The following is a 27,586-nucleotide window of genomic DNA, read 5'->3' as shown; positions in this document are numbered from 1 at the left end:
CCGTTACAACTTGGTTCTGTCCTCCAGTCCGAATCCAATATCCAAAACGTGTTGGATTTGGACTCTTCCTTTCCTTGCACCAAAAGTGACGTGGTGGCCTGGTGGAGAACATTGGGAAGACTTGGGCTTGGTCCCCAATCTATTTCTTTGGTTCTCCATGTAATTTCCACACACGGCTTTATCCAGTCAAGTAATTCTGAAAACGAGAATGCACAGAAATCATCATGCAGCATTAATTGTTCAAATGTATCAAATTTAATCTTGATATGGAGTTGATTCACCTTTGGACAAGAAGGCACTAATATGGTCGTATCCATGCTAGTGATGTCCTCATCACTACCGGAATGCTGACCGTCAAGTTACTCAAATAGTAGAATTACAAGCTCTGGTGATTCAGAAGGATGAAATCATCGCAGCACTGGATGAGACTATCCTTCATCGAGAAGATCAGATCAACGAGAGTGATCATATAATCACTCAGCGCGACACTGTTATTGAATTTCTATAGGCACAAATCCATGATCTGATACTTGAAGCTGACGATGCCCAGGCGCACCTTGAGGAACTGCAGCAGCAACCGATACTTCTCGCTGCACCTGTAATGCCTGAAGAAGAAGAAGAAGATCCGGAAGAGATTGAGGGTATTTCAGAGCTTGACTCCGAGCACGGGGATCCTGTTCTTAGTCCTTATCACTCTTCTTCTGGCAGTCAATCTTCTGTAGGCAACTTCGACAATTTTTAGTTTAGCAAATCGTCGACTTTCTAGATGTAACTTATGGGAAATGTAATAACTTAGGTAGTGAGTAACTTATCTAGATCTCGTGCCATTTGTTGTAACCTAGATGGCCTGTGTAGGGATCTTTTGGATGTGTGATGTGGAGAACAATCAGAATCGGTGTTGTAATATAAGCTTTTTGTTTTATCATCTTATTCACTATCCTTAAGTTCTGAAATGAGATGATTGAATGGAATGTATGCATTGTTTATCTAAGTAGTATATTTTCTGAAAATGGGAGTAAGGCTATATGGTTAATAATGGACATCTTCTTTGTTTCAGATGGTTGGAGCCACGCGCGGAACCCCGGAAGGTTTCCGGGCAGATCAGGCTAGCGGTTCTCAACAACCGCCACCACCACCTCCCAGCCTCGCCGAGGTTATGGCTCGGCAAACTGAACTTCTCAACTTGCTGGTACAAGCACATCAGAACCAACAACGTCAACAGTTCCGGGGAGGTTGAGACGACCTCAATCCTCCAGTGGCCAACTATCAGGATTTCATCAGTATCCAGCCTCCATTTTTCAGTAAGGCTGAAGAACCCTTGGACGCCGATGCTTGGCTTCATATCATCGAATCAAAGTTCGCTCTATTGACAATACCTTGTGCGGACTCAAGTAAAGCTTCCTTTGTCGCCCAGCAACTTCGAGGTGCTGCTCGGATATGGTGGGATAATTTCTGTGCCATGCAGCCTGCAGGGCATGTTATCACTTGGGATGAGTTTCGGGCAGCCTTCAGGGCACATTATATTCCCGAAGGATTGCTAGAGCGAAAGTTGAATGAATTCTTGGCACTTACTCAAGGCACCAGTACAGTCCTGCAGTATGCGCAGACTTTTAATCATCTGTGCCAGTATGCGGGATATCATGCAGATAATGACGCCAAGAAACAAGATCGTTTTCGTCGGGGCCTTAATACCAAGCTCAAGGTACGCCTGAATCTTGTAAGGGCTAATAATTTCAGCGAGCTGGTTAACATGGCCTTAACCCAAGAAGATTGCATCATAGCACATTGTGCTGAGAAGAGAAGGAAGACCCCTACTGGACCCTCGAGTGCTCAATCACCGAGGTATCGGATTGTTCCCAACACACCACTCAGAGCACTGCAGCGGAATGCCCCAACTGGTAGACTGGTTTTCAGGCCACCCCAACCACAAGGAAGGTATAGACCTCCCGTCCCTTCGCAACAACTACAACAATCTGGCCCACGGCCAAATGTTCAACAAGTCCAACAGAGAAGCAGCAATTATCGCTGTTTCAACTGCGGAAGTGCGGATCATTTCATCAGAGATTTTCCGCGGCCCAAGAAACCTAATCAAGGGCAGAGTTCCACTCAGGGTAACCAGAACAAGGGCAAGAAACCGATGATGCAAATCCGGCAAGGGCGGATTAACTTCACCACTTTGGCAGAACTTCCAGATGGAGCTCCCATCATGTCGGATACATTCTCTATTCACCACAAACCAGTTGTTACATTATTTGATTCAGGAGCAACACATAGTTTTATTAGTAACAACTGTGGTACCCGGATAGGACTTGATCCTTGTCCTACCCAAGGGTCCTATATGATCTCTACCCCTGGAGGAAATATTACTTCCAACCAAATGATTAGAAGTGTGCCAATTCGGTTAGGTAGTAAAGAAATCAAAACTGATTTGGTTTTACTAAGTTTGGAGGGTATTGATGTTATACTTGGGACAAACTAGATGACTAAACATCAAGTACTGCTAGACATATCTTCCCGAGTTGTCGAAATTGATTCACCATATTATGGGGTCACCACCCTTTATCTGCCTCAGCAAGAATATCTGCACCCTTGCACTTATACTATCACAAATATCAAAGTCAAAGATATTCCTGTCTTGAATACACCGATGTCTTTCCAGACGACTTGCCTGGAATGCCACCAGACAGAGACATCAAATTCATTATTGAACTTCAACCGGGCACCGCTCCTATTTCAAAGAGGACGTATCGCATGCCTCCAAATGAGTTAGCGGAACTGAAAATCCAACTCCAAGATCTTCTTGATAAGGGTTTTATACGCCCAAGTGCCTCACCTTGGGGCTGTCCTGCTCTCTTTGTCAAAAAGAAGGACAATAGCTTAAGGTTATGTGTTGATTATCGCCCACTCAATGCGGTAACTATCTAGAACAAGTATCCTCTTCCCCGCATTGATATCTTATTCGATCAATTAGCTGGAGCTAAAGTCTTTTCCAAGATTGACTTACGCTCTGGTTATCATCAGATTAAAATCAAGCCTTGTGACATTCCAAAAATGGCTTTCTCAACTAGATATGGATTATATGAATATCTGGTTATGTCTTTTGGACTTACTAACGCACCGGCATATTTCATGTACCTCATGAATTCAGTCTTTATGCCGGAACTCAACAAAATCGTCGTGGTCTTCATTGATGACATTCTGATATACTCCAAAACTAAAGAGGACCATGCTAACCATTTATGTATCGTTCTTCAACGACTGCGTGATCATTGCCTTTATGCCAAATTCTCGAAATATGAATTCTGGCTGGATAGTGTGAAATTTTTAGGACATACTATTTCCAGTGAAGGCATATCGGTTGATCCAACCAAAGTCCAGGAGGTTATGGACCGGAAACCTCCAACTTCAGTCCATCAAATTTGAAGTTTCCTTGGATTGGCGGGATACTATCGCCGATTCATTCTAGACTTCTCCAAGATAGCTAAACCTATGACTGAGCTATTAAAAAAGGAAGTTAAATTCTGCTGGGACGACAAGTGTGATAAAGCATTCCATACCTTAAGAAAACTTATAACAACTGCTCCAGTGCTAGCTTAGCCAGAAAGCACTCAACCTTTTGATGTCTATTGCGATGCTTCTAGGACTAGCCTTGGTTGTGTTCTTATGCAAAACAACCGGGTCATTGCCTATGCATCCAGAGCACTTCGGACTCATGAGCAAAACTATCCAAACACATGATCTTGAATTGGCATCAGTTATCCATGCTCTCAAAATCTGGAGACATCATCTTATGGGTGCTAAGTGTAATATCTACACTCACCATAAGAGCCTCAAGTATATTTTCGCTCAAGCTGACCTAAATATGAGGCAAAGGCATTGGTTGGAATTGATCAAAGACTATGACCTTGAGGTACACTACCATCCAGGCAAAGCCAATATGGTTGCGGATGCACTTAGCCGCAAAGCACATTGTCATTGTTTATCCGTAGCAACCTTCAGTGACACTCTCTGCAATCAGATGAGGAAGCTCAATCTAGAAATCATTCCTCAAGGTAGTCTGAATCTTTTATCGATTGAGTCTACTCTTCGAAATAAAATCATCATGTCTCAACTACATGATGAGGGTATCAAGATTATCAAGTTAAAGCTATCTCAGGGAGAAACTAAATATAAGTGTTTCACACTGATCATCAAGGAGTCCTGTGGTTCAACGATCGAATTGTGATACCTAAAGATCATCAACTACGTAAACAAATCCTTGATGAAGCACATTTATCTAAATTCTCTATTCATCCTAGTAGCACCAAGATGTATCAAGATCTACGACAACATTTTTGGTGGACCAGAATAAAAAGAGAAATTACCAAATATGTATCGGAGTGTGATACGTGCCAGAGAGTTATAGCTAGCCATTTAAAAACCTCTGGTACACTTCAACCACTACCTATTCCGTCATGGAAATGGGAAGACATTAGTATGGATTTCATTGTCGGTCTTCCCAACACGTCCCAAAAGCACGATTCCATATGGGTAATCATTGATAGACTCACAAAAACAGCTCATTTTCTTCCTGTGCATACCACTTACTCAACTAAAAAGTATGCCAAAGTCTATCTGGATCAAATTGTTCGGTTGCATGGTGTTCCAAAGACCATCATCTCTGATCGAGGGCCCCAATTTATTGCACGTTTTTGGGAACAATTGCAATCAGCTCTAGGAACTAAACTGATTCGAAGCTCTGCATATCATCCCCAGACTGATGGACAAACTGAGCGAGTTAACCAAATCCTTGAAGACATGCTCTAAGCTTGTATTATTCACTATGGTACAAGCTGGGACAAGTGCCTTGCTCTGGCTGAATTCTCTTACAACAGTTATCAAGCTAGTCTTCAAATGGCTCCCTTTGAAGCGTTATACGGTCGAAGATGTTGAACTCCTTTGAGTTGGTCTGAGACCGGTGAACGCAAAATCTTCAGACCAGACCTAGTCATTGAAGCCGAAGATAAGGTTAAGGTTATTCAATCCAATCTTAAAATAGCTCAGTCCAGACAAAAAAGCTACACAGATAAGAGAAGAAAACCTCTGCAATTTCAAGTAGGAGATTTTGTCTATCTCCGAGTATCTCCTACCAAAGGTGTCCAACATTTCGGCATAAAAGGGAAATTAGCACCCCGGTATGTCGGACCTTTTGAAATCCTTAATGTTTGTGGCCCAGTGGCTTACAAAATTCGCCTTCCATCTCAATTAGCTGCTATTCATGATGTCTTCCATATCTCTCAACTTAAGAAATGTGTCAAAGTACCCACGGAAATTGTTGAGACCTGTGCTATTGAGATTGAACCCGATCTATCTTACATCGAACAACCTATCCGAATCTTGGATACCAAGGAAAGACTCACCAGAAGAAGGATAGTTAAGATGTATAAAATCTTATGGAATCATCACATCGAAGAAGAAGCGACTTGGGAGACAGAATCCTATCTTCAACGAAATTTCCCAAACTTCCTTCAAAGTTAATTCCCAAATCTAATCGTCTGATTCTATTCTGCTTCGGAATCTCGGGATGAGTTTCTTTTTAGAGGGGAAGGCTGTAACATTCAGGTAATTAGAAACATAGACACTAAGTTTTAACATAATATATGCATGCTTGTTATGGTGTATGAGAGTAGTACAGAGAACTAGGGGTATAATTGTAATTTTGAAACATACAGATCCTTGAGTGTAATTGGGTAAAATAGGAGATAACATTAAAACCCAGGAAAAATATAATATTAAGTGTCAAATCTAAATGACCATAGTGAAGAAAAGTGTAAAAGGTAAGTTAAAACCTAAGAAAAATAGGCCTTTGTATGAAACTAGGGACCTATGTGTGATTAAGATAAAAATTGAAGGGCCTATATGCAAAATAGTTGAAGTGTAATAGTAATATTCAGGTTTATTTAAGGACTAATATGTAAGAATACAAGTCATCATGACATTCCATGACAAATTGTAATCATACCCAAAATTTGATCAAATTTAATTGGATAAAGACAAAAGTAATTCAAATTCCACCTTTACTCAAAAATTTAACATAAAAAGCTGTAAACTTTGAGATTCTGAATTTGAGCCCTAAAGCAATGTTGTATAGTTTGAAAAACTTTACAACTTTCATTTTGGGCATTTCCTCATTTGACCTTTATATCAGTGAGAAATCTTTGTTTACTGAGAGGTCCTTGAACTTTCTGAAAATTTCAAATAAGTCCCCCGGACCTCCTCCCCTCTCTTCTTCTTCCTCGCGCACGTGCCTCCCCTGCTCTGCTCGCCTGCCGCCGGCAGTGCTGCACCTCTGGCCGCCGCTCTACCGCCGCCGTCGCGCCACCTCCTGCTGGATCATCTACCACGCGTCGTCCTCCACTTACCCCTAACCTCTTTCCTCTCCCCGCTGTCCCCATTTGCGAGCGCCACGGCTTCCCTGAGCATCCGCCGGCCGCCACCTCCTCATCGCCGTGGAGAGCCCACCGTGGAGCCTTAACTCTCTATCTCTCGCACGCAACAGCACCACCTTAACCTCTACGTCCTATTCCTCCAGAGCCTTTGTCAATTCTCGAGCCCCGAACCACATTCCACCGCCGCCTTTCTTCTCCTGCTCCGGCAACGCACGGCATCCCCGTGGGCAGCCACCACCAGGCATCCTCCACCCCAATCAACCCTCATGCAAGCTTTCCCGTACTCACTCGTGCTCGTCGACCCCCTGTTGCCCTCCAATTGCGGCCGGAGCTTCGTCTCCGACAAGCGCCGCCGTCGCCGCCTTCGGCCTCACCGTGGGCAGCACGATCCGAGCATTCCCACACCCCCACGACTCCCTAGCCAGCACCAAATCATAACCCCGGAGCTCTACAACCACTTAGTGGAGCCTCTAGTGCCCTACATCTTCCTCCCGACGCTCGCCGGCATCCATCCCCGCCGCCGCCACCACTGTCTTCGCCAGTTGCCCCTCATCTGACATGTAGGCTCCTGATTGACTGCATCTACACCTTCCCCACGACTCACTGAAGCTTGTGCACAGGTCCCCTGCCGACGTTGACCACTGGAGCCTCACCGTCGACAGTGACCTCTCCGCCGCTACCTCGGGTTCTCGTCGAGATCCACTCTTCCGACCATCACAGCCCTCGACACACAGAACCGTCGTGAGCTTCTGAAACCTCCTCTCCCCTTGGACCTCGCCGCCGGTGATCATCTTCGCCGGAACATGGCCGTCCTCTCCTTGCTCTGCCTCTATCTCTAGCCCAGGGATCTCGGGTTAGAAGAATCAGAAACCCAGGGGGTTATCTGCACAATCCTAGACTCATATGAATAGTGCTAAAAGGACCCCTTTGTGTTATTTTGATGCAAACTTTGAAATTCTGTATCAATTCAAGGAAAAATCACAAAATTACAAACTAAAATTTGTCAGAATCCTCTTTTTAAGATCTACAGCTTCACTTAAAGGATGAACTTCAGTTTCTGAATATTTTGTGCTCTAATTTAAATGTTAAGTTTAATTGGTTGTAGGCTTAAAGAATGCATAGTAATTGATAGAAAAAAATGATAAAAATATGAAACCAGTTGTGTTAATTTTCTTTTGACATGTAAATTTTAAGAAAAATAATTATTCTATTATTTGAGTAGTACTTTCTTAATATATGAATTTAATTATGAATAATGCATAGTCAACCTTATAGAATTAATATCTATGGATTTAAATGCTTAAAAGTTATGAAAATGTTCTAGGGTTCTGTTTTTAATTAATACAACCTGTCATTAAATTCCCAACCTAGGTTAGATGTCAAACAACAAAAATAGATTGGACATATTTTAATAAGTCCATAATTTAATATTAACATAGGGTTCATATAAATACTTGGTATAGCAAATGAATAAAGCTTTTTAATATAGTTATTGGAAACCCACCCCAACCTGTTACCTTATGCCACTAGTTAGATGCTTAGTATAGTTAACCCTGCTGTTTAGTGTATCTAGGTAAAATAGTTAATACTCAATAAATGACTGCCCAGTGCAGAACTAAAAGATATATAGAATAAGTAATTTCTACTTTTCTTGGATTGCAACTTTATTGTGAAATAACATAAAAGAATATGCATTCTACAACTTATAGTTTTGCATATCACGTAGACTCGACTACTCTCGCCGACGGTGATTACGAAGTGGTTCTGGAACAAGGAGTAGAACCAGCTGAAGACACCGGGAATGCCATCGAAGGTCTAACTGAAGTTCCGAACCAAACTTCGGAAAACTTTGACCCTACTGCCCCCAACACTACGCAAGAAGGCAAGCCCCGGACATAAGCCACTATTTTATTTACACTGCCATCTATGTCTATTTATACATTTCTATGCATTAAGTTCTTAGGAATTGCTTGGAACCCTAGTTGCATAATTCCAGGAACCGATGTACTGAACACTAGAACTTGAGTCCGAATAGCTGCTATGCTTATAGAACCGGTAGAAGTCGGGTGATTTCCTGTCACTCGCGCGATATGGGGATTGTAATGTTTACATTCCGCAATCACTATAAGGACGACGGACGGGAATTATGTGGAGTATCATGTTTAAGATGATACCCCGTCTGTGTTATTGAACTGGATAAGGCCGCAGTGTGTGGTAGCGGTAGTTAAGCGTTTGAAAGTACTAGCCACATGCCGCGAAATATGGTAAGCGGTAAGTCTAGTAACCAATCGGCCCGTGGAGTGGACATACCCCCCACCACATGTATTTGGTTCTTTTGGTTACTTGGTTCGACGTGTAGGAATACGTGTTGCGGGGCAACCAGGAGTATGGACATGTAGTCGCGCTACAGGCGTACGTCCTGCACTTTGGAAGTGCGTATGGTCCTACAATCGCTTGTGGTGGCTCTGATCCATGAGTCGGAATGAAAGGCAAACGGTTGCTTCAGAACGACCCTTTGGTGTTCCAAGCGTGTGTGTTAGGTTTACCCTTGCAAGGTTTGAAATTTGATTCAGGAATCGTCCGTTTCTCACGGAGATTGAGACTGCTTGATCCCTTTACCACATAGAGTAACAAGTGCAATGTTCTGATTATCAAAGATGATGTTTGGTTAAAGATTTTACCATGCTTGAGTAGTTATAGGTGCTTACCTAGAATGAATAATCAACTAGAATCTGAAAGCTAAAAGTTGAAATTAAGGATCTACTCTTTGTTGCTTTTCAGCTGAAAACTCTACCCAAAACCTGAAAAGCCTACATAAGTCTAGGTACATGGCTAAGTATACCATGAACGGGTAAGTCTTGTTGAGTATTAGCATACTCAATCTTGCATTGTGACTATCTACTTCAGGTAATCCCCCTGACGAGACAGCTCTCCCTGCACCGTGGCCCTACCCCCTGCCTGATGGTTGGTCCGTGGAATGGGATCCGTCTCCGGCCAACACAGATTCCGCCGAGTGATATCATGTCAGGGCTAGCATGATATCCGTAATAACGACGTGTTCAGTGCCCATGTTTTCAAACTCCGCTGCTTTGACTTAAAACATAAACCGTTTTGTAATAATGTCCCTTCCTTGAGAACAACTGTTGCTTTTATGCACTTATGTAATATACCTGCCTGTGATGTAAAGTGTAATGGCATTTGTATCTCTGGACTCGCCTTCGTGCGAGGTAGCTTATTTGATCCTGCTTTCGGTGGTTTATCGGGACGTTACCAGACAGACTAGGGGATTATACCGTTTGAAGCACGTTGGAGCCCTCAGGAATGGACTCGCGTACTTGAGCCGGTATAATTTAGGTTGGTTCTGCCACAGCTGCGAGGAGTTTAGCTATTTCCCGTTTGATTGCCTCATGTCTGTCATGAGCAAACCTTTGAGGGCGTTGTTTTTTAGGCATAGCCTGTGGGTTTACATTCAGACTATGCTCGATCAGTTCCCTGGGCACCCCTGGCATATCCACTGGTTTCCACGTGAATATGTCTCGGTTAGCCTGAAGGAAACTGACGAGCGCGAATTCCTATTTCTCATCTAAACCTGCACCGATAACAGCGGTCTTGGATGAGTCACCCTCCTGGAGCTGGATCGTCTTGAGGGCCACGTCATTGGTCGACTGGATGCCCGACTTGCTGGCATTTCTCGTAGGGATTTCCAGCCCAGCTTGGGAGAGTTGTTGTGCGGCCGTGAGTACTTCCCTAGAATCATCTAGCACATGCGCAGTTGAAGCATACTGGATTGCCTCCTGGTTACAGCCATACGACTTCTTCAAGTCGCCCTGGAGAGTGAGTACTCCACTTCATCCTGGCATCTTGAGAAGCAACTAAACATAATGCGGCACTGCCATGAATTTGGCCAGTGCCAGTCTGCCCAGTATGGCATGATAAGAAGATTCGAAGTTGGCAACTTCGAATTTGATAAACTCAGTGCGGTAGTTCTCCCTCATGCCAAAGGTGACTAGAAGAACCACCGTACCAAGTGGGTGCGCTGCATTACCTGGGACAATGCCGTAGAAAGGAGACTTGCTTGGAACAAGCATGTCCGTTAAGTCCAGGCCCATCTTTCTCAAAGTGCTGGTGAAGATGAGGTTTAGACCACTTCCGTCATCGATGAGAACTCTGGTGAGCCTGACTTCTGCCACCACCGGGTCTAGGATCAGGGGGAACTTGCCGGGCTCCGAGAAGCTTGTCTACTGATCGTCACGTGAGAACGAGATGGGGACCTCCAACCAACGGAGTGGCTGTGGTACCGCCGGCTCGTCAGACATGATCTCTCGGAGGAGCAGTTTCTGTTCCCGCCGGGAACTGAAGTCCGCATCTCCCCCAAAGATGACGTTGACTGTTTTTGAGGCATCCTGGAACTTCGTGCTATGCGATTTGTCCCCTTGGTCATCCTCTTCGATTTCTTTGTCCGCTGGCTTGTTATTTTTGCCACCACCGGGATTGCTGAATGTCCTCCGGAGGTGGTAGCAATCAATTGCCACATAATTGGCACCTGGATGCCATGGGCATTTCTTCTGTAGGAGCTTTTCGAACTCCGCCTGTGTCGTAGTCTTCCTGCCTCGCGAAGGACGATCCACAGCCGCGACGAGATCGTCTGGCTTGCGCTTTTGGGATGGACCTGAGTAGTCCTGCTGGCTCTTGTCGGTACGACTGTCGTTTGTGCGCCTCAGGTTGCTGTCATTGCATCTCGGGAACTGCTCCTGCATCTTTTCCTCCTGCTCAGACCTGTCGTGCATCATGTCGTGAAGTCCTACAATAGTTTTCAGTCTGTTCCGCCCAAAGTCTCTGTAGATGCCTGGGTCGGTGATGCAATTGTAAAAGTAGTTGATGATGTCTTCCTCTGAGATATTCGCAATGGTAGCCGTGGAAGAAACGGCGTGTATAGGACCGTAGGAGCTCATTATGTTCCTGTTTACATTGAGCAAGATCATGATGAGTACCTGCACGGGTGATCGCCCCCTGGAAGTTGTCGATGAAGACTTTCTTGAGCCACTCCCAGGAGTCGATCGAGTTATTGCTGAGGCTCTCCAACCACGTGAGCGATGCAGGGTCCAAAGCCATCGTGAAGTAGACGACCTTGGTGATGTTGGAGTCCTCTGCGACTTCAATGGCGGTGGAGTAACAATGTAGCCATTGCTGAGGTGCTTGCTTGCCATCATACTTAGTGATCCCAATTGTCTTGAAGCCCTTAGGGTACTTGTAGCTGCTAAACTGTGAGGAGAATGCTGGAAAATGATCGCTGCAGTCGGTACCCTCCGTCTCGGCTACCTCATGCTCCCTGCACCTGGAATCAATTATGGATCGCACATCGCGTCCTTCATTGATTCGCTGGCGCAGGTCTTCTGTCGCGGGTTGCCTCCTGGAGGTGGCTGCTGCCTCCTACCAGTGGCCTGACTCCCGCGAGCGTTGTCGTTGTTGTTGCTGCGATGATGTCGAGGACGGCCACCTGCCGTTCAACTGTGAGCTTGGCTGCGGCTTTCGCCCACATGTTCTTCTCTGACAACGGACGCTGGGTTTTGTTGATCGAGCTGAATCCACACCCTTTTCCAATGCGGAGAGGGACTCGGAGTTGTTGGCCTCCTGAAGATTAGTGGCCGAATTGCGTAGAACGAGTCGCGATTAGTTACGTAAGTCCTCAGATTGGAACAAGTCCAACCCGAGCAAGGTTGTTGCAGCGCTGGATGGAGTCGTGTCGAAAGCAAACTCCTCCTCGGTCCTCATAGCGGAGCCATGGGTTGATAAGTCGTCGAGATTATCGACGAACTCATTGAGGTCGCTATGAAAACTCACTGCAAGAGTTTTCAGCTTCATGTTAATGATGAATCGACGAAAACAGCCTGCACCATCTATGACGCAAACCCACGAGCCGAAAACGAACGTCGTGCCCTGAGGGGGCACAGCACTGGTGAATTTGAACGATGCCATCAAGTTCGCATGGATGCCGCTACTATAGTGAGCGGTAGTGTATGGGTTCGCTTTCGTGAGTGCTGGCATGAAAGTTTCAATTTATATTTTATCAATCTTGTGCAGGTACACTAACCATGATTATGTTAAGCTAAGAACGGTTAGAAAAATTTAGCTAGTTAATATAAGGAGAGACGTAATACGTATACCACCGAAACTAACTATGTAAGACCAAAGTTATTTGGCAATTATTTTGTTTTGTGAGGACGAATAGGATGTGCATGCGTCATGATCATATCTGAAATTAAAAAATAATGTTTGTGCGTTGATTAAGAGTAGTAAGGTTCATGCGTGCACAAGATTTTTCACATAAGGTCTATCTAGAAATCTGCCATTTCTGCCATATCTAGATAGATGAATTAATAAAAATTCTAAAATGACCTTATTTGTGGGAAAGTTCAATAATAAAGATGTTTCAAACATTATATCCTACCTGCTGTTAAAATTTGGAAATGTTTGGGCAAGTATTCAGTGAGAAACACAAGAAATCTTGACACATCAATTTTCTGCCTGTTTTGAGCACTTCGAGAATATGAATTTTTCAAACCTCTTAGAGACATCTTCTGCAGAAGTGTTCAACACAAAACTTGTTGAAAACTTGATCAAGAACCTACTGTAAAAATTTGATAAGTTTTGGCCAAGTAGATCTTCTCTTGGGACCAAACCACTAGCTGGCTGTCCACTGTAATTTCTAGGTAGAACCGATCATGTTGTCACTTGGGACGAATTCAAGAATGCCTTCAGAGCCATCACATTACCAAAGGGCTCATGAAAAGGAAATTGAATAAATTCCTGGCTCTCACTTAGGGTACCCACACCGTACTCCAGTATGACCAGGCTTTCAATAACCTTTATCGGTATGCGGGCTATCACGCTAACACCGATGCTAAGAAGCGTGATCGCTTCCGCAGAGGACTTAGTACCAAGCTCAAGGACTGCTTGAACCCCATCAAGGTAGACACTTATAATGAGCTGGTTAACTTAGGCATCACTCTGGAAGATTGCATCATGGCTCACCAAGCCAAAAAGAAGAGGAAAGCACTAGCTGGGCCCTCTAGTGCTCCACTATAGAGGTATCGTTTAGTGCAGAATGCTACGCTTAAAGCTCCTCAGAAGGCCCCTCAACAAGGGTGTTGGGTTATCAGACCCCCAAAGCAGCAGGGCGTCACACGTTCCCCTGTTCCTCAGCAGACTGGCTCAAGGCCGAATGCTCCACCAGCAGTTCATCCTAGCAACGCAAATCGTTGCTTTAATTGTAGGAGTTCTAGCCACTTTGCTCGAGAATGCCTCCAGCCTAGGCAGCCAAATCAGGGGCAAGGTTCCAATCAGAACAATAAGAACAAGGGAAAAAGATAAATTGTTCAAGTTTGGCAAGGAAGGATCAATTTCACTACACTTGCTGATCTTCCAGAAGATGCACCAGTGATGTTGGGTACATTCTCTATCCACAACAAGCCTGCAGTTATATTATTTGATTCCGGTGCATTACATAATTTTATTAGTGCAAAATTAGGATTGGAGTTTTGCCACACAAAAAGGTCATACATGATATCAACATCGGGTGCTAAAATTGCTTCCAACCAAATCATAAGGCACATACCAATCAAGTTGGGTAGTAAAACTATCAAAACTAACCTTATCCTTTTGGCATCGGAAGGCATGGGCATTATTTTGGGGATGAATTGGATGGCTCTGCACGAGGTTACATTAGATATTTCTTCCTGAACCGTGAAAATAAATTCACCTAGTCACGGAGCCCCCACTCTTTACCTACCTTCCCGGGAATGCATAAATTCTTATGCTTTCACAATGGAAGGAGTCAAACCGGAAGATATTCCAGTGGTATGCGAATTCGCTGATGTTTTTCAGATGACTTGCCAGAAATGCCACTGGATAGGGACATTGAGTTCATTATGGAACTGCAGCAAGGCACTACACCTATCTTAAAAAGACTCTATAGAATGCCACCAAACGAGTTGGCCGAATTGAAAATACAACTACAAGAACGTTTAGATAAAGATTTCATTCGTCCAAGTGCATCACCTTGGAGTTGTCCAGCCCTCTTTGTGAAGAAAAAGGATGAGAGCTTGAGGTTGTGTGTGGACTACCGACCTCTCAATGCGGTGACAATAAAAAATAAATACCCATTCCCCGCATTGATGTTCTCTTCGATCAGCTAGCTGGAGCTAGGGTCTTCTCAAAAATTGATCTTCGCTCTGGCTATCATCAAATAAAAATTCGACCATGCGATATTCCTAAGACTGACTTTTCCAACCGATATGGGCTATATAAATACTTGCTCATGTCTTTTGGTGTCACAAATGCTCCTGCCTACTTCATGTATCTCATGAATTTGGTATTCATGCCCGAACATGAAAAGTTCATTGTGGTCTTCATTGAGGACATCCTGATATATTCCAAAAATGAGGAAGAGCATGCGGAGCACCTGCGCATTGTTCTCCAACATCTCAGGGATCATCAGCTCTATGCTAAGTTTTCCATGTGTGAATTCTGGCTGGATAGTGTAAAATTTTTGGGCCACACTATTTTCAGCGAAGGCATAGCCGTTGATCCTAGCAAAGTACAAGAGGTGATGGATTGGAAACCTCCCATCTCCGTCTATCAGATTCGCAGTTTTCTTAGTTTAGCTGGTTATTATCGCTGCTTTATTCCGGACTTCTCTAGAATTGCTAAGCCTATTACTGAACTATTGAAGAAAGGAGTAAAGTTTGTGTGGGGTGAGAAATATGAAAAAGCTTTTCACACTATTCGGGAACACCAGACTACAACCCTAGCCTTAGCTCAGCCTGATAGCACCAAGCCATTTGATATTTATTGTGACGCATCTAGTACTGGTCTTGGTTGTGTGCTTATGCAAGACAATCGAGTCACTGCCTATGCTTCACGAGCTCTTCGACCTCATGAACAGAATTATCCAACACATGTTCTCGAGTTAGCAGCGGTCATTCATGCTTTAAAGATTTGGAGATATTATCTTTTGGGCACTCATTGCAATGTCTACACTAATCAGAAAAGTCTCAAATATATCTTCACCCAAGCTCATTTGAATATGAGACAAAGCAGATGGTTGGAATTGATCAAAGATTATGATCTTGAGGTGCACTATCACCTAGGAAAGGCTAATGTAGTTGCGGATGCGCTAAGCCGGAAGGTTCATTGCAATTGCTTGTCTATAGAATTCTATAATGGAACGTTATGTCATAAGATGAGGAAACTCAATTTGGAAATGATCCCCCAAGGCACTCTAAACCACATGTGACACTCAGGTAAATAGCTTAGTCACACCCTAGAGTTTTGGTAGGTTCCTATGTGCAAAGTATGGTAAAAGTGTGCTTAATATGTGCAATGTTAAGGACAAAGTGTTATTTATGTAATTAAACTAAACTAGAGGTCCTTTTATGCAAAATGGGTGGAAATGGAGGGAAAAGTTTAAAAGCATGAGGGTTGTTTTGCAAAAGATGGTAACTTGTGGTTAAATTGCAAAAATATGAGAAATTACCCTTGGGTATATATGTAAAAGTAATTTTATCCATAGGAGTTACATAAAATTTGAAAATATTACTAAGTTTATAGTATCTTCAAAACTATTGCTCAACTGCAGATGAACCTTAAAGAGAAGTTGTAGAGTTTGAAAAACTATGCACTTTTGCTTTTTGGACCATCTCCATTTGAGCACTGGTTTAAAAGTTACAAGGTCTTTACAGTGAAGTCCCTATTTTTCTTTGGATTTGCAAAATGGTCCTCGGCTTCATTCTTCCCCCTTCTTCCTCCCTGCGCCTCTGCCCTCTGCTCTGCCTTCTGGCGCCCTGCCGCCGGCGCAGTGCTCTGATCCCGGCCGCCGTCGTCCACCTCCTGCTCTCCCTCGCCCACGCGTCATCTTCCTGCCCCTCCACCGCTCTAGCCCCCCCTGCTGGCGCCTTGCCTGCGCGCCACGCCGCTTGCGGCACTGCAGCGCCGTCGCCGGCGTCTCTGCCGCCGCCGAACTTCTATGGCTCATTCGCCCCCCCCCCCGTTGCGGCTCAAAGCCGAAGTTCAGCTCGCCCTGGCTCCCCTCCTTCACCCCGAGTGCCTATAAATGGGCCGCCCGGACCTGCTCGCGCGCGCCAGTACCCCGCCGCCCTCCATTAGCGCTGCCAAGCTCGGTCCACCGTGGAGCTCTCCCTTCCGCCCTCTCCCTCCCCAAACCGGTAGCACCATCAGCTTCCCCATCCCCCACTGCATCTCCCCAGCCCGGCCTTTTCCTCCCCCGGACGCCGGAGCGCAACCGCCGCCGCTCACCTCCGGCCGCCAGCTCGGTCTCCCGTGGGCAGCCCTCCTCCGGCCACCTCAAGCCCCTCCAAGACCACCGGTGGGTAGCCTAAGGTCCCCTCGTGCTCTCCCTCCCCTTGCCCCTCATCGCCGGCGAGCCCTGCGGCCGGAATTTGGCCGGACCCAAACTCCTCCCCCGCCGGCCATGGCTTTGGACCCAATTGCGTCGATTGCATTCTTTCCAGGGGGTTCTTTGTTAAAACTAGGGACTGGTTTGTAAAGGGGTGGCTGTTATTTCATGTGGGTGTATTCTCTGTCTTGCAAAATTCATAGCAATTCACAGAAAAATTCAAAAATGGCAAAATTAGTTTTGTTAGAAACTAAATTTCAAACTCTATAACTTTTGTAAATGAAGTTTAGTTTGAAACAAAATACGTTTACCTCTATTTTAAACCTAAAATGAAGGGGTAGTTTATGCTTAACCTTTATATCTCTTGCCTTGTTGCTTATGAATTTTGGCATGAATGTTCTATAAGCTATATGTAACCTTGTGTTAAAATTTTCAAACTCAAATTTGCTTTAAAATTAACCCCTTTTGTTTTGGGCATTTCGAATTTGAAAAATATTAGCTAAACCTGTTGTATAACCCTTTCTAATTGAGATCTATTGTCATTCTCTAATGTGATATTGTTTAATGTTTAGTGTATAATTAAATTTTTAAAACCTTATGATCTTTGACTTAAAGTTTTGAAATTAATTTTGGTTTAAATTCAAGTTTAAATTTAAATATTTTAGCTCTTGGTTGCAATAATTTAGCAATGTCTTTGTAATTCTTTTATAAATCGTGTTTCAAACCTAAACTCTCTTTATTTTATGAACTTTTGTGTGTTAATTTGATGAATTATAACATTTGAAATGTAAAATCCTAAATTTAAATTTTACCTTACCTAATTTATTGCATCTCATATAGAATCAACGACGCTCGACGACGGGGACTACGAATTGGTCTTAGGACAAGACCAAGACTTTTCAGAAGACCCAGCGCAAGTCATCGAGGGACTAACTGAAGCCCCGAACCCAAGTTCGGAAGCCTCTGACACTCCTGCCCCCAACCCCACTCAAGAAGGCAAGCCCCGGTGCATATCCCAGTATTTCAATCTATTACAATTCCATTATTATATTATATATCTTGCATTACGTCTAGGAGTTGAAATTAAACCCTAGTTGCATAAGATCATAGGAATCCAATGTATTGTACCTAAGTCCTTATCGCAAAGATGCTCTGCTAAACAGGGCCGGTAAAAGTTGGGTGATTTCCTGTCACTCGCGCGATATAGGAGTTGCTTGTTTACAATTCTGCAACCACTATAAGGATGACGGATAGGGTCATGTGCTGTGTCATGACCTGGAAGTTTACCCTATGTGTTTTGATAAAAGTTTTAAGGTCGAAATGTGTGGTAGTGGTGGCTAAGCGTTTGAAAGTACTAGCCACATGCCGCGAAATATGGTAAGCGGTAAGCCTAGTACCCAAATGGCCCGGCAAATGGACGCGCTTCCACCACTCGACTTTTATTTTATGTTTACACGCACCGACGTGTGGGAGTACGTTCCGCATGGTAGACAGGAATACGGGTTTTGTAGTCGCGCTACAGACGTATGTCCTGCACGTGTGATGTGCGTACGGTCCTACAGTCGCTTGTGGTGGCCCTGATCCATAACCCGGAATATGAGGGAAACGGTTGCTTCGGAATACCCTGTTGGTATTCCAAGCGTGTGTGTTAGGTTTACCTTGCAAGGTTAAATTCGATTCGGATCGTCCGCCTCTCACGAAGATTGGGATTGCTTATCCCTTCTGCCACATCGAGTAAAAAGTATAATTGTTGATGGAATAATCTTGATGAATGATAATCTATATCATGCTTGTTTAGTATAGGTGCTTACCTAGAATGGCTAATCAAACTAGAATCTGAAAGCTAAAACTTGAAAATAGTTTATACTCTCTGTGGCTTTTCAGCTGAAAATAAACTCAGAGCCCCATATAGTACCTTCATGAGTCTAGTTATGGGTTAAAGTATACCCAAACTCGGGTAAGCTTTGCTGAGTATTAAAATACTCAGCCTTGCCAATATTTGTTTCAGGTATGACCTTCGAGAACCCCACGGACAACCTTGTGTGGCCAATGTCCGTTCCTTATGGCTGGTCCGTGGAGTGGGACCCGTCCCCGGCCGGCAGTGACCCTCTGGAGTGACACCAGACCCAGGGCTAGGTGTGGTGTCCGCCTTCGCGACATGTGTAGTCGCATAAACTTTTCTTTCCGCTGTGAGTTTGGACAAGCCGTTACACTTGTCAGTTTGAACACTGTTTGTATAAGTTTACTTATATTTGAACTCGGCTTGTAATAATGTATGTATGGCTGTAAATTAAAAGTTGACGAGCTATTCTGTGATGTGAACTCGCCTTCGTGCGAGGCAAACCTGCTTCGATCCTGTTGAATCGTGGTTGTATCGGGCGGAGACCCGATAGACCAAGGTATTGTTCCGTTTGAAGTGCATTAAGCTGATGGCTATTGTACGGCGATCATTAGCGCACTTGAGCCGGAATAATTCAGGCGGTTCTGCCACAGCTGGTATCAGAGCTGTAGGTTTACTTTTACATCTGGAAAAGCTCTTAAAAAGTGTTTTCAGGATAAAAGTTTGCCAACAAACGCGTTTGCAAAATACGTCGGATTCGTTAAGGTTGGGGTTTAGAACGTTAAGCCCTAGGGATTTATATGGGGAAAGTATCAGGTGGCTATTAGTATTTATATATGTATAAATAATTCTGACTTGCAGCACTACTTTCTGTCAAAATTTAAATTTCTGTACAACTCAACCTTATATTCTGTTACGACATCTACGAACGGAGGTAAGAAGGTAAGGATCCTCAGCCAACTGAGGGAGCTTGGCCTTCCTGTCGGTGATGCGAACCGAACGCTGTTTCTCAAGCAGTGGCCTACTTGAGATGCTGCCAATATACCAACTTAGGTTGATTATATTGGGAGTATATGGTTTGGCGCAGGGTATGGCGATCGCTGTTCATACCCCCGCATTTTGCGGTACCCCCCGTGAATACGTTGTTTCGATGACGTATGTTAACGTTGTCTGTACGGCGGTAATTGTACAGATGCTGTTTCTATAAGTGAGCAGTAATGTTTGGGGACGCTTTCATGTCGTGCTGCCATGGAAGGTTCATGATATATATATATATATATATATATGTGTGTGTGTGTGTGTGTGTGTGTATTCTTCTGCAGGTACACTGACCACGCTTACGCTATTAGGATGCGTAGGGTTTATCGATTAGTTATATATAGTGAGAGATGTATGGTTATGCCACCGGAATTAATTACGTAAGTCCGAACATATTCGGCAGTTGTTTTGGTTGTGAGGACGAGTAGTGCGTGCATGCATAATCTGCTAACAAAAGGATTTTCATATATGTTTGAGGTGATTAAAGATGAAGAATATGTTGTTGTCTCTGGAATGGGTTAATGGAGCTCCAATGATAGTTTTAGGTTGGGTACCTTATATAGAATCTTAGTTTTTCATCTGATTTTCAGTCTTTGTTGTTATCAGAATTGACTATCTTGTTCCGTTTATCTTGTACTCTCTTAACAAGATAAAAGGTTTCACCATTTGCATTCTGGTCGCAGATGGCAACACCTTCTAACGTTTTCTGGGATCCGGAAGGGCATCTTCATACTAATGCCCTCCATTGGGAAGATTTCCCTCGTCTACTTTGGGAGTCCTTGTAGATCTTCCATTATACAGAACCTCCCCAGTATGATGCTGTCGAACATTTGGAAGAAGGAATTCAAAGAGCTCATGTCAGGATGACTATTCCTCAACATCCTTTTCGTTCACAATGACAGCCTATTGAGATCAGCATGATACGCTATCGAATTGTGGATACTATTGAAGCGGCGGCACTAGAAGCCATTTATGCCTTTTGTAGTCAACATCCTGAGGAAGTCGTAGGACAACCCATTGGTTTGTTTGCTACAACAGATCCTGGTGAGTCAGAATGGGACCTCAGGGTAATTCCTGAGAGTCATAGATTGGAAGGTTCATCAGAAGAAGTCCTACGAGGGATGAGGCGTTTCACGAGTGTGCAATACCATTATCACTCGTTGCTACGTCGGGAGATAGGCCATTTGATTTATGCTGCGCGGAGTCTCCATGGAGAAGCTGCTAGACATATCACCCAGGTGGAACTTCAAGCTGTGGTGATTGAGAAGGATGGGATTATTGCTACTCAAAACGAGACCATCCACCATCGGGAAGATCAGATCAATGAGAGTGATCACATCATCACTCAGCGCGATACTGTTATTGAATTTCTACGAGCACAAATCCATGATCTGATCCTTGCAGTTGATGATGCTCAAGCTCATATTGAAGAACTGAAGCAGCCCCCAATCCCTCCCGTTGCACCTGCAGTACCCGAGGCCGAAGAAGAAGATCCAGAGGAGATTGAAGGAGTCTCAGAACTTGATTCTGAGCACGGAGATCCTGTTATCAGCCCCCATCATTTCTCTTCTGGTAGTCAGTCATCAGTAGGAAACTTTGATGACTTTTAGTTGTGACTAGTGGGTGATGGTTTAGATGTAACTAGTGCATAAAAATGTAATATAAGTGGTGTGTAGGTTATCTAGTTATAGAGCCACTTGTTGTATGCGTGGCATGTGCTTTTAGGCAAAGGTTTGTAATAGCTTGAGTGTGTTAATACAAGATGTAAGGATATCAGTATCTGTATAGTAATCTAAATCCTGTGTTTTGGTTATCTTGTTCAACATCTGTGCATCTGTTATAAGTGGATTGAATGGAGCATATGCATTACATTTCCGTTTGGTAATTGCATACTATCTGAAACTGGAGTAAGATTATGGTTGATAATGGATGTCTCCTTTATTTCAGATGGTTGGAGCTACTCGGGGAACCCCGGAAGGATTCCGGGCAGGTCAGCCTGGTAGTTCTCAGCAACCACCACCGCCACCTCCAAACCTGGCCGAGGTTATGGCCCGGCAGACTGAGCTTCTTAATCAACTTGTACAAGCTCAAATGGACCACTTTCAGCAGCAACCTCGAGGCCGAGGTGAACCCCTGTCGGCCAGTTACCAGGATTTCCTCAGCACCCAACCTCCATTATTCCATAAGGCCGATGAGCCTTTAGACGCAGACGCCTGGTTGCGAACTATTGAGTCTAAGTTCGCCTTGCTACCAGCTCCATGTTCAGATGAGAATAGGGCACTCTTTGCAGCTCAGCAACTCCGAGGCATTGCCCGTCTTTGGTGGGACCAGTTTCATGCTATGCAACCTGCCGATCACGTCGTCACTTGGAACGAGTTTCGAACTGCGTTTCGAGCACATCACATACCAGCGGGACTCATTGAGCGGAAGCTCAATGAATTTTTGAATTTGACCCAGGGTACCCGCACCGTTACGCAGTATGCACAAGTTTTCAATCACTTGTGCCAGTATGCGGGATCTCATGCGGACACTGATGCCCGCAAATGTGATCGCTTCCGCCGAGGCTTAAACACCAAACTTAAAGAATGGCTGAATTTGGCGAAGGCCGACAATTTTAATGAGTTGGTCAATATGGCCATTACTCAAGAGGATTGTATTGCCGCTCACAGAGCGGAAAAGAAACGGAAAGCACCCACAGGGCCTGCAACTTCACAGCCGCCAAGGTATCGGTTGGTCCCGAGTAACGCCCCTCGAGCTCCGCCTCGAAGTAATTTGCCTGGCAGATGGGTAGCTCGACCTCCCCAACAGGCCCAATTCGACCGACCACCGCTGCCGCAAAATCAACAGCCACCACGACAAGGTCCGCGGCCGAGCTTTCCACCAGCTACTCCAGGAAACAGCAATTATCATTGTTTCAATTGTGGAAGCCCGTCCCACTTCATCAAGGACTGCCCTCAACCTAGGAAATCTTTGCAAGGGCAAACATCTAATCCGAACCACCAGGGAAAAGGCAGGAGGCAAGTGGTGCAGGTCCGACAAGGGAGGGTGAATCTCACTACACTCTCCGAACTTCCCGAGGGGACACCAATAATGACGGGTACATTTTCTATCAACCATTACCCCGTTACTGCTCTTTTTGATACCGGTGCCACCCATAGTTTTATCAATACAAAGTTTGGAACTAAGATAGGCTTAGAAATTTATCCTGTTAATGGGATATATGTGATAACAACTCCTGGTGGTAGCGTCTCTTCAAATCACGTCTGTAGGGGCGTGCCAATTCAAATAGGTAATACTCTGATAAAGTCAGATTTACTATTATTAGACCTAAAAGGAATGGATGTTCTTTTAGGAATGAATTGGATGACCCAGTACCATGTATCTATAGATATCCCTTCCCGAACCGTGGAGATAGGTTCACCGGAAAATGAGCCTACCATTCTTTATTTTCCACCACCAAAGTCCTTCAACTCTTGCACCTATACTACATCTGGGGTCAAGCTAGAGGATATTCCAGTCGTCTGTGAATATCCAGATGTTTTCCCAGATGACTTACCTGGAATGCCCCCAGACAGAGATATCGAGTTCATCATAGAACTCCAACCTGGTACAGCTCCTATCTCCAAAAAGTCTTATCGCATGCCTCCTAACGAGTTGGCTGAATTGAAAATCCAACTCCAGGACCTTTTGGATAAAGGTTTCATTCGTCCCAGTGCATCACCCTGGGGTTGTCCAGCCCTGTTTGTGAAAAAGAAAGACAATAGCTTAAGGCTGTGTGTCGATTACCGTCCTCTCAATGCGGTGACTATCAAAAATAAGTATCCTCTACCCCGCATTGACATTCTATTCAATCAACTAGCCGGAGCTAAGGTATTCTCTAAGATTGATCTTCGTTCCGGCTATCACCAAATTAAGATTGGGCCCAGTGATGTACCAAAAACAGCTTTCTCCACCCGATATGGTCTATACGAGTATCTTGTCATGTCGTTTGGTGTCACTAATGCTCCAGCCTATTTCATGTACCTCATGAATTCCGTCTTCATGCAAGAACTCGACAAGTTTGTTGTGGTCTTCATTGATGACATCTTGATCTATTCTAAAACTCCAGAAGATCATGCCAAGCATCTCCATGTCATCCTTCAACGATTAAGAGACCACCACCTATACGCCAAATTCTCCAAGTGTGAATTTTGGTTGGATACCGTAAATTCTTGGGCCATACCATTTCTGGTGACGGAATATCCGTCGATCCCAGTAAAGTACAAGAAGTGATGGATTGGAAACCTCCGACCTCAGTCCATCAGATCCGTAGTTTTCTTGGTCTAGTGGGCTATTATCGTCGGTTTATTCCAGATTTCTCCAGAATAGCCAAACCTATGATCGAGCTATTAAAGAAAGGTGTCAAATTCTCTTGGGATCAAAAATGTGATGATGCATTCCATGTTTTCAGAGATCGTCTTACTACTGCCCCAGTCTTGGCTCAACCCGATGTGTCACAACCCTTTGACATCTATTGCGATGCATCAGGGACTAGACTTGGTTGTGTCCTTATGCAAAATCACCGAGTAATTGCATATGCATCGCGGGCACTCAGAGTTCATGAACAGAACTATCCTACCCATGACCTCAAATTAGCAGCTGTCATCCATGCCTTGAAAATTTGGAGACATCATCTAATGGGTGCAAAGTGTCATATCTATACTGACCACAAAAGCCTCAAATATATCTTTACCCAAGCAGATTTGAATATGAGGCAAAGGCGCTGGCTAGAACTGATTAAAGATTATGACTTGGAAGTACATTATCATCCAGGCAAGGCTAATGTCGTTGCGGATGCCCTTAGTCGCAAGGCACATTGTTTCTGCCTATCTGTTGAAGCTTTCAACGAAACTCTTTGTTGGGAAATGGGGAAGCTTAATCTAGAAATCATTCCCCAAGGTGACTTAAACCATCTTTCGGTTGAAGCCACGCTTAGGGATGATATTATTCTAGCTCAGCAGCGTAGTGAGGGAGTTGGAATCATTAAGCAGAAGCTAATACAGGGAGAGAAAAAGTACAAATGTTTCCAGGTGGATTCCGAAGGAGTTTTGTGGTTCAACAAATGTCTTGTGATACCTAAGGACCATAAACTCCGGAAGCGGATAATGGACGAAGCCCACCTATCCAAATTTTCTATACATCCGGGTAGTACAAAGATGTATCAAGATCTGAAACAAAGCTTTTGGTGGACCCGTATGAGATGAGAAATTGCCAAATATGTCTCAGAGTGTGATATCTGCCAAAGAGTCAAAGCCAGTCATCTGAAGACTGCTGGTACCCTCCAACCTTTAACTATTCCCTCTTGGAAATGGGAAGATATCAGTATGGATTTTATTGTTGGACTACCTAATACTTCTCGGAGACATGACTCTATTTGGGTAATCGTTGATCGATTAACCAAAATAGCACATTTCCTTCCTGTACACACTACGTGTAATGCCAAGAAGTACGCCGAGATTTACTTGGATCAAATTGTTCGCCTTCATGGTATACCGAGAACAATCATTTCTGATCGTGGGACACTGTTCGTTTCTCGATTCTGGGAACAACTCCAAAACGCTCTTGGAACTAAATTAATTCGAAGCTCGGCGTATCATCCTCAGACAGATGGGCAAACAGAAAGAATAAATCAGATCTTAGAGGATATGCTTAGAGCCTGTGTCCTCCAATATGATAAGCATTGGGACAAGTGTTTACCACTGGCAGAATTCTCATACAATAACAGCTATCAAGCCAGTCTTAAGATGGCCCCATTTGAAGCATTATACGGTCGCTGTTGTAGAACTCCTTTGAATTGGTCACAAACCGGCGAGCGTAAAGTCTTTGGACCCGACCTTGTCAATGAGGCAGAAGAGAGAATAAGGATCATACAGGCAAATCTCAAGACGGCGCAATCTCGACAGAAAAGCTATGCTGATGTACGAAGGAAACCCTTACAATTTCAAGTTGGAGACTTCGTATATCTTTGAGTTTCAACTACCCGAGGTGTTCAAAGATTCGGTGTAAAGGGAAAACTTGCTCCTCGATACATTGGACCCTTTGAAGTCCTTGAAGTCTGTGGACCTGTAGCTTACCGTCTTCAACTTCCTCCTCAATTAGCGGCCGTTCATAACATCTTCCATGTATCCCAACTCAAGAAGTGTGTCAAGATCCCTACTGAAATCATCGAATTCCAAGCTATCGAAATCGAACCAGATCTGACCTATACTGAACATCCGATCAGGATACTAGACACTAAAGAGAGAAGCACCAGAAGAAAAACCATCAGAATGTACAAGATTCAATGGAACCATCATACGAAAGAAGAAGCAACATGGGAAACCGAATCCTATCTTTAGCATGACTTCCCCGACTTCTTCCAAGCCCACCTCCGAGCTTGACTATTCCATTCCTTTCTATTCCGGAATCTCGGGACGAGATTCTTTTTAGGGGGGAAGGCTGTGACACTCAGGTAAATAGCTTGGTCACACCCTAGAGTTTTGGTAGGTTCCTATGTGCAAAGTATGGTAAAAGTGTGCTTAATATGTGCAATGTTAAGGACAAAGTGTTATTTATGTAATTAAACTAAACTAGAGGTCCTTTTATGCAAAATGGGTGGAAATGGAGGGAAAAGTTTAAAAGCATGAGGGTTGTTTTGCAAAAGATGGTAACTTGTGGTTAAATTGCAAAAATATGAGAAATTACCCTTGGGTATATATGTAAAAGTAATTTTATCCATAGGAGTTACATAAAATTTGAAAATATTACTAAGTTTATAGTATCTTCAAAACTATTGCTCAACTGCAGATGAACCTTAAAGAGAAGTTGTAGAGTTTGAAAAACTATGCACTTTTGCTTTTTGGACCATCTCCATTTGAGCACTGGTTTAAAAGTTACAAGGTCTTTACAGTGAAGACCCTATTTTTCTTTGGATTTGCAAAATGGTCCTCGGCTTCATTCTTCCCCCTTCTTCCTCCCTGCGCCTCTGCCCTCTGCTCTGCCTTCTGGCGCCCTGCCGCCAGCGCAGTGCTCTGCTCCCGGCCGCCGTCGTCCACCTCCTGCTCTCCCTCGCCCACGCGTCATCTTCCTGCCCCTCCACCGCTCTAGCCCCCCCTGCTGGCGCCTTGCCTGCGCGCCACGCCGCTTGCGGCACTGCAGCGCCGTCGCCGGCGTCTCTGCCGCCGCCGAACTTCTGTGGTTCATTCTCCCCCCCCCCCCGTAGCGGCTCAAAGCCGAAGTTCAGCTCGCCCTGGCTCCCCTCCTTCACCCCGAGTGCCTATAAATGGGCCGCCCGGACCTGCTCGCGCGCGCTAGTACCCCGCCGCCCTCCATTAGCGCCGCCAAGCTCGGTCCACCGTGGAGCTCTGCCCTCCGCCCTCTCCCTCCCCAAACCGGTAGCACCATCAGCTTCCCCATCCCCCACTGCATCTCCCCAGCCCGGCCTTTCCCTCCCCCGGACGCCGGAGCGCAACCGCCGCCGCTCACCTCCGACCGCCAGCTCGGTCTCCCGTGGGCAGCCCTCCTCCGGCCACCTCAAGCCCCTCCAAGACCACCGGTGGGTAGCCTAAGGTCCCCTCGTGCTCTCCCTCCCCTTGCCCCTCATCGCCGGCGAGCCCTGTGGCCGGAATTTGGCCGGACCCAAACTCCTCCCCCGCCGGCCATGGCTTTGGACCCAATTGCGTCGATTGCATTCTTTCCAGGGGTTCTTTGTTAAAACTAGGGACTGGTTTGTAAAGGGGTGGCTGTTATTTCATGTGGGTGTATTTTCTGTCTTGTAAAATTCATAGCAATTCACAGAAAAATTCAAAAATGGCAAAATTAGTTTTGTTGGAAACTAGATTTCAAACT

Source organism: Panicum hallii, chromosome 5 (genome assembly GCF_002211085.1).
Source record: "Panicum hallii strain FIL2 chromosome 5, PHallii_v3.1, whole genome shotgun sequence".
Classification (NCBI taxonomy): Eukaryota; Viridiplantae; Streptophyta; class Magnoliopsida; order Poales; family Poaceae; genus Panicum; species Panicum hallii.
The sequence above is the reverse complement of the archived record's forward strand: the minus strand, read 5'-3'. Positions refer to the sequence as shown.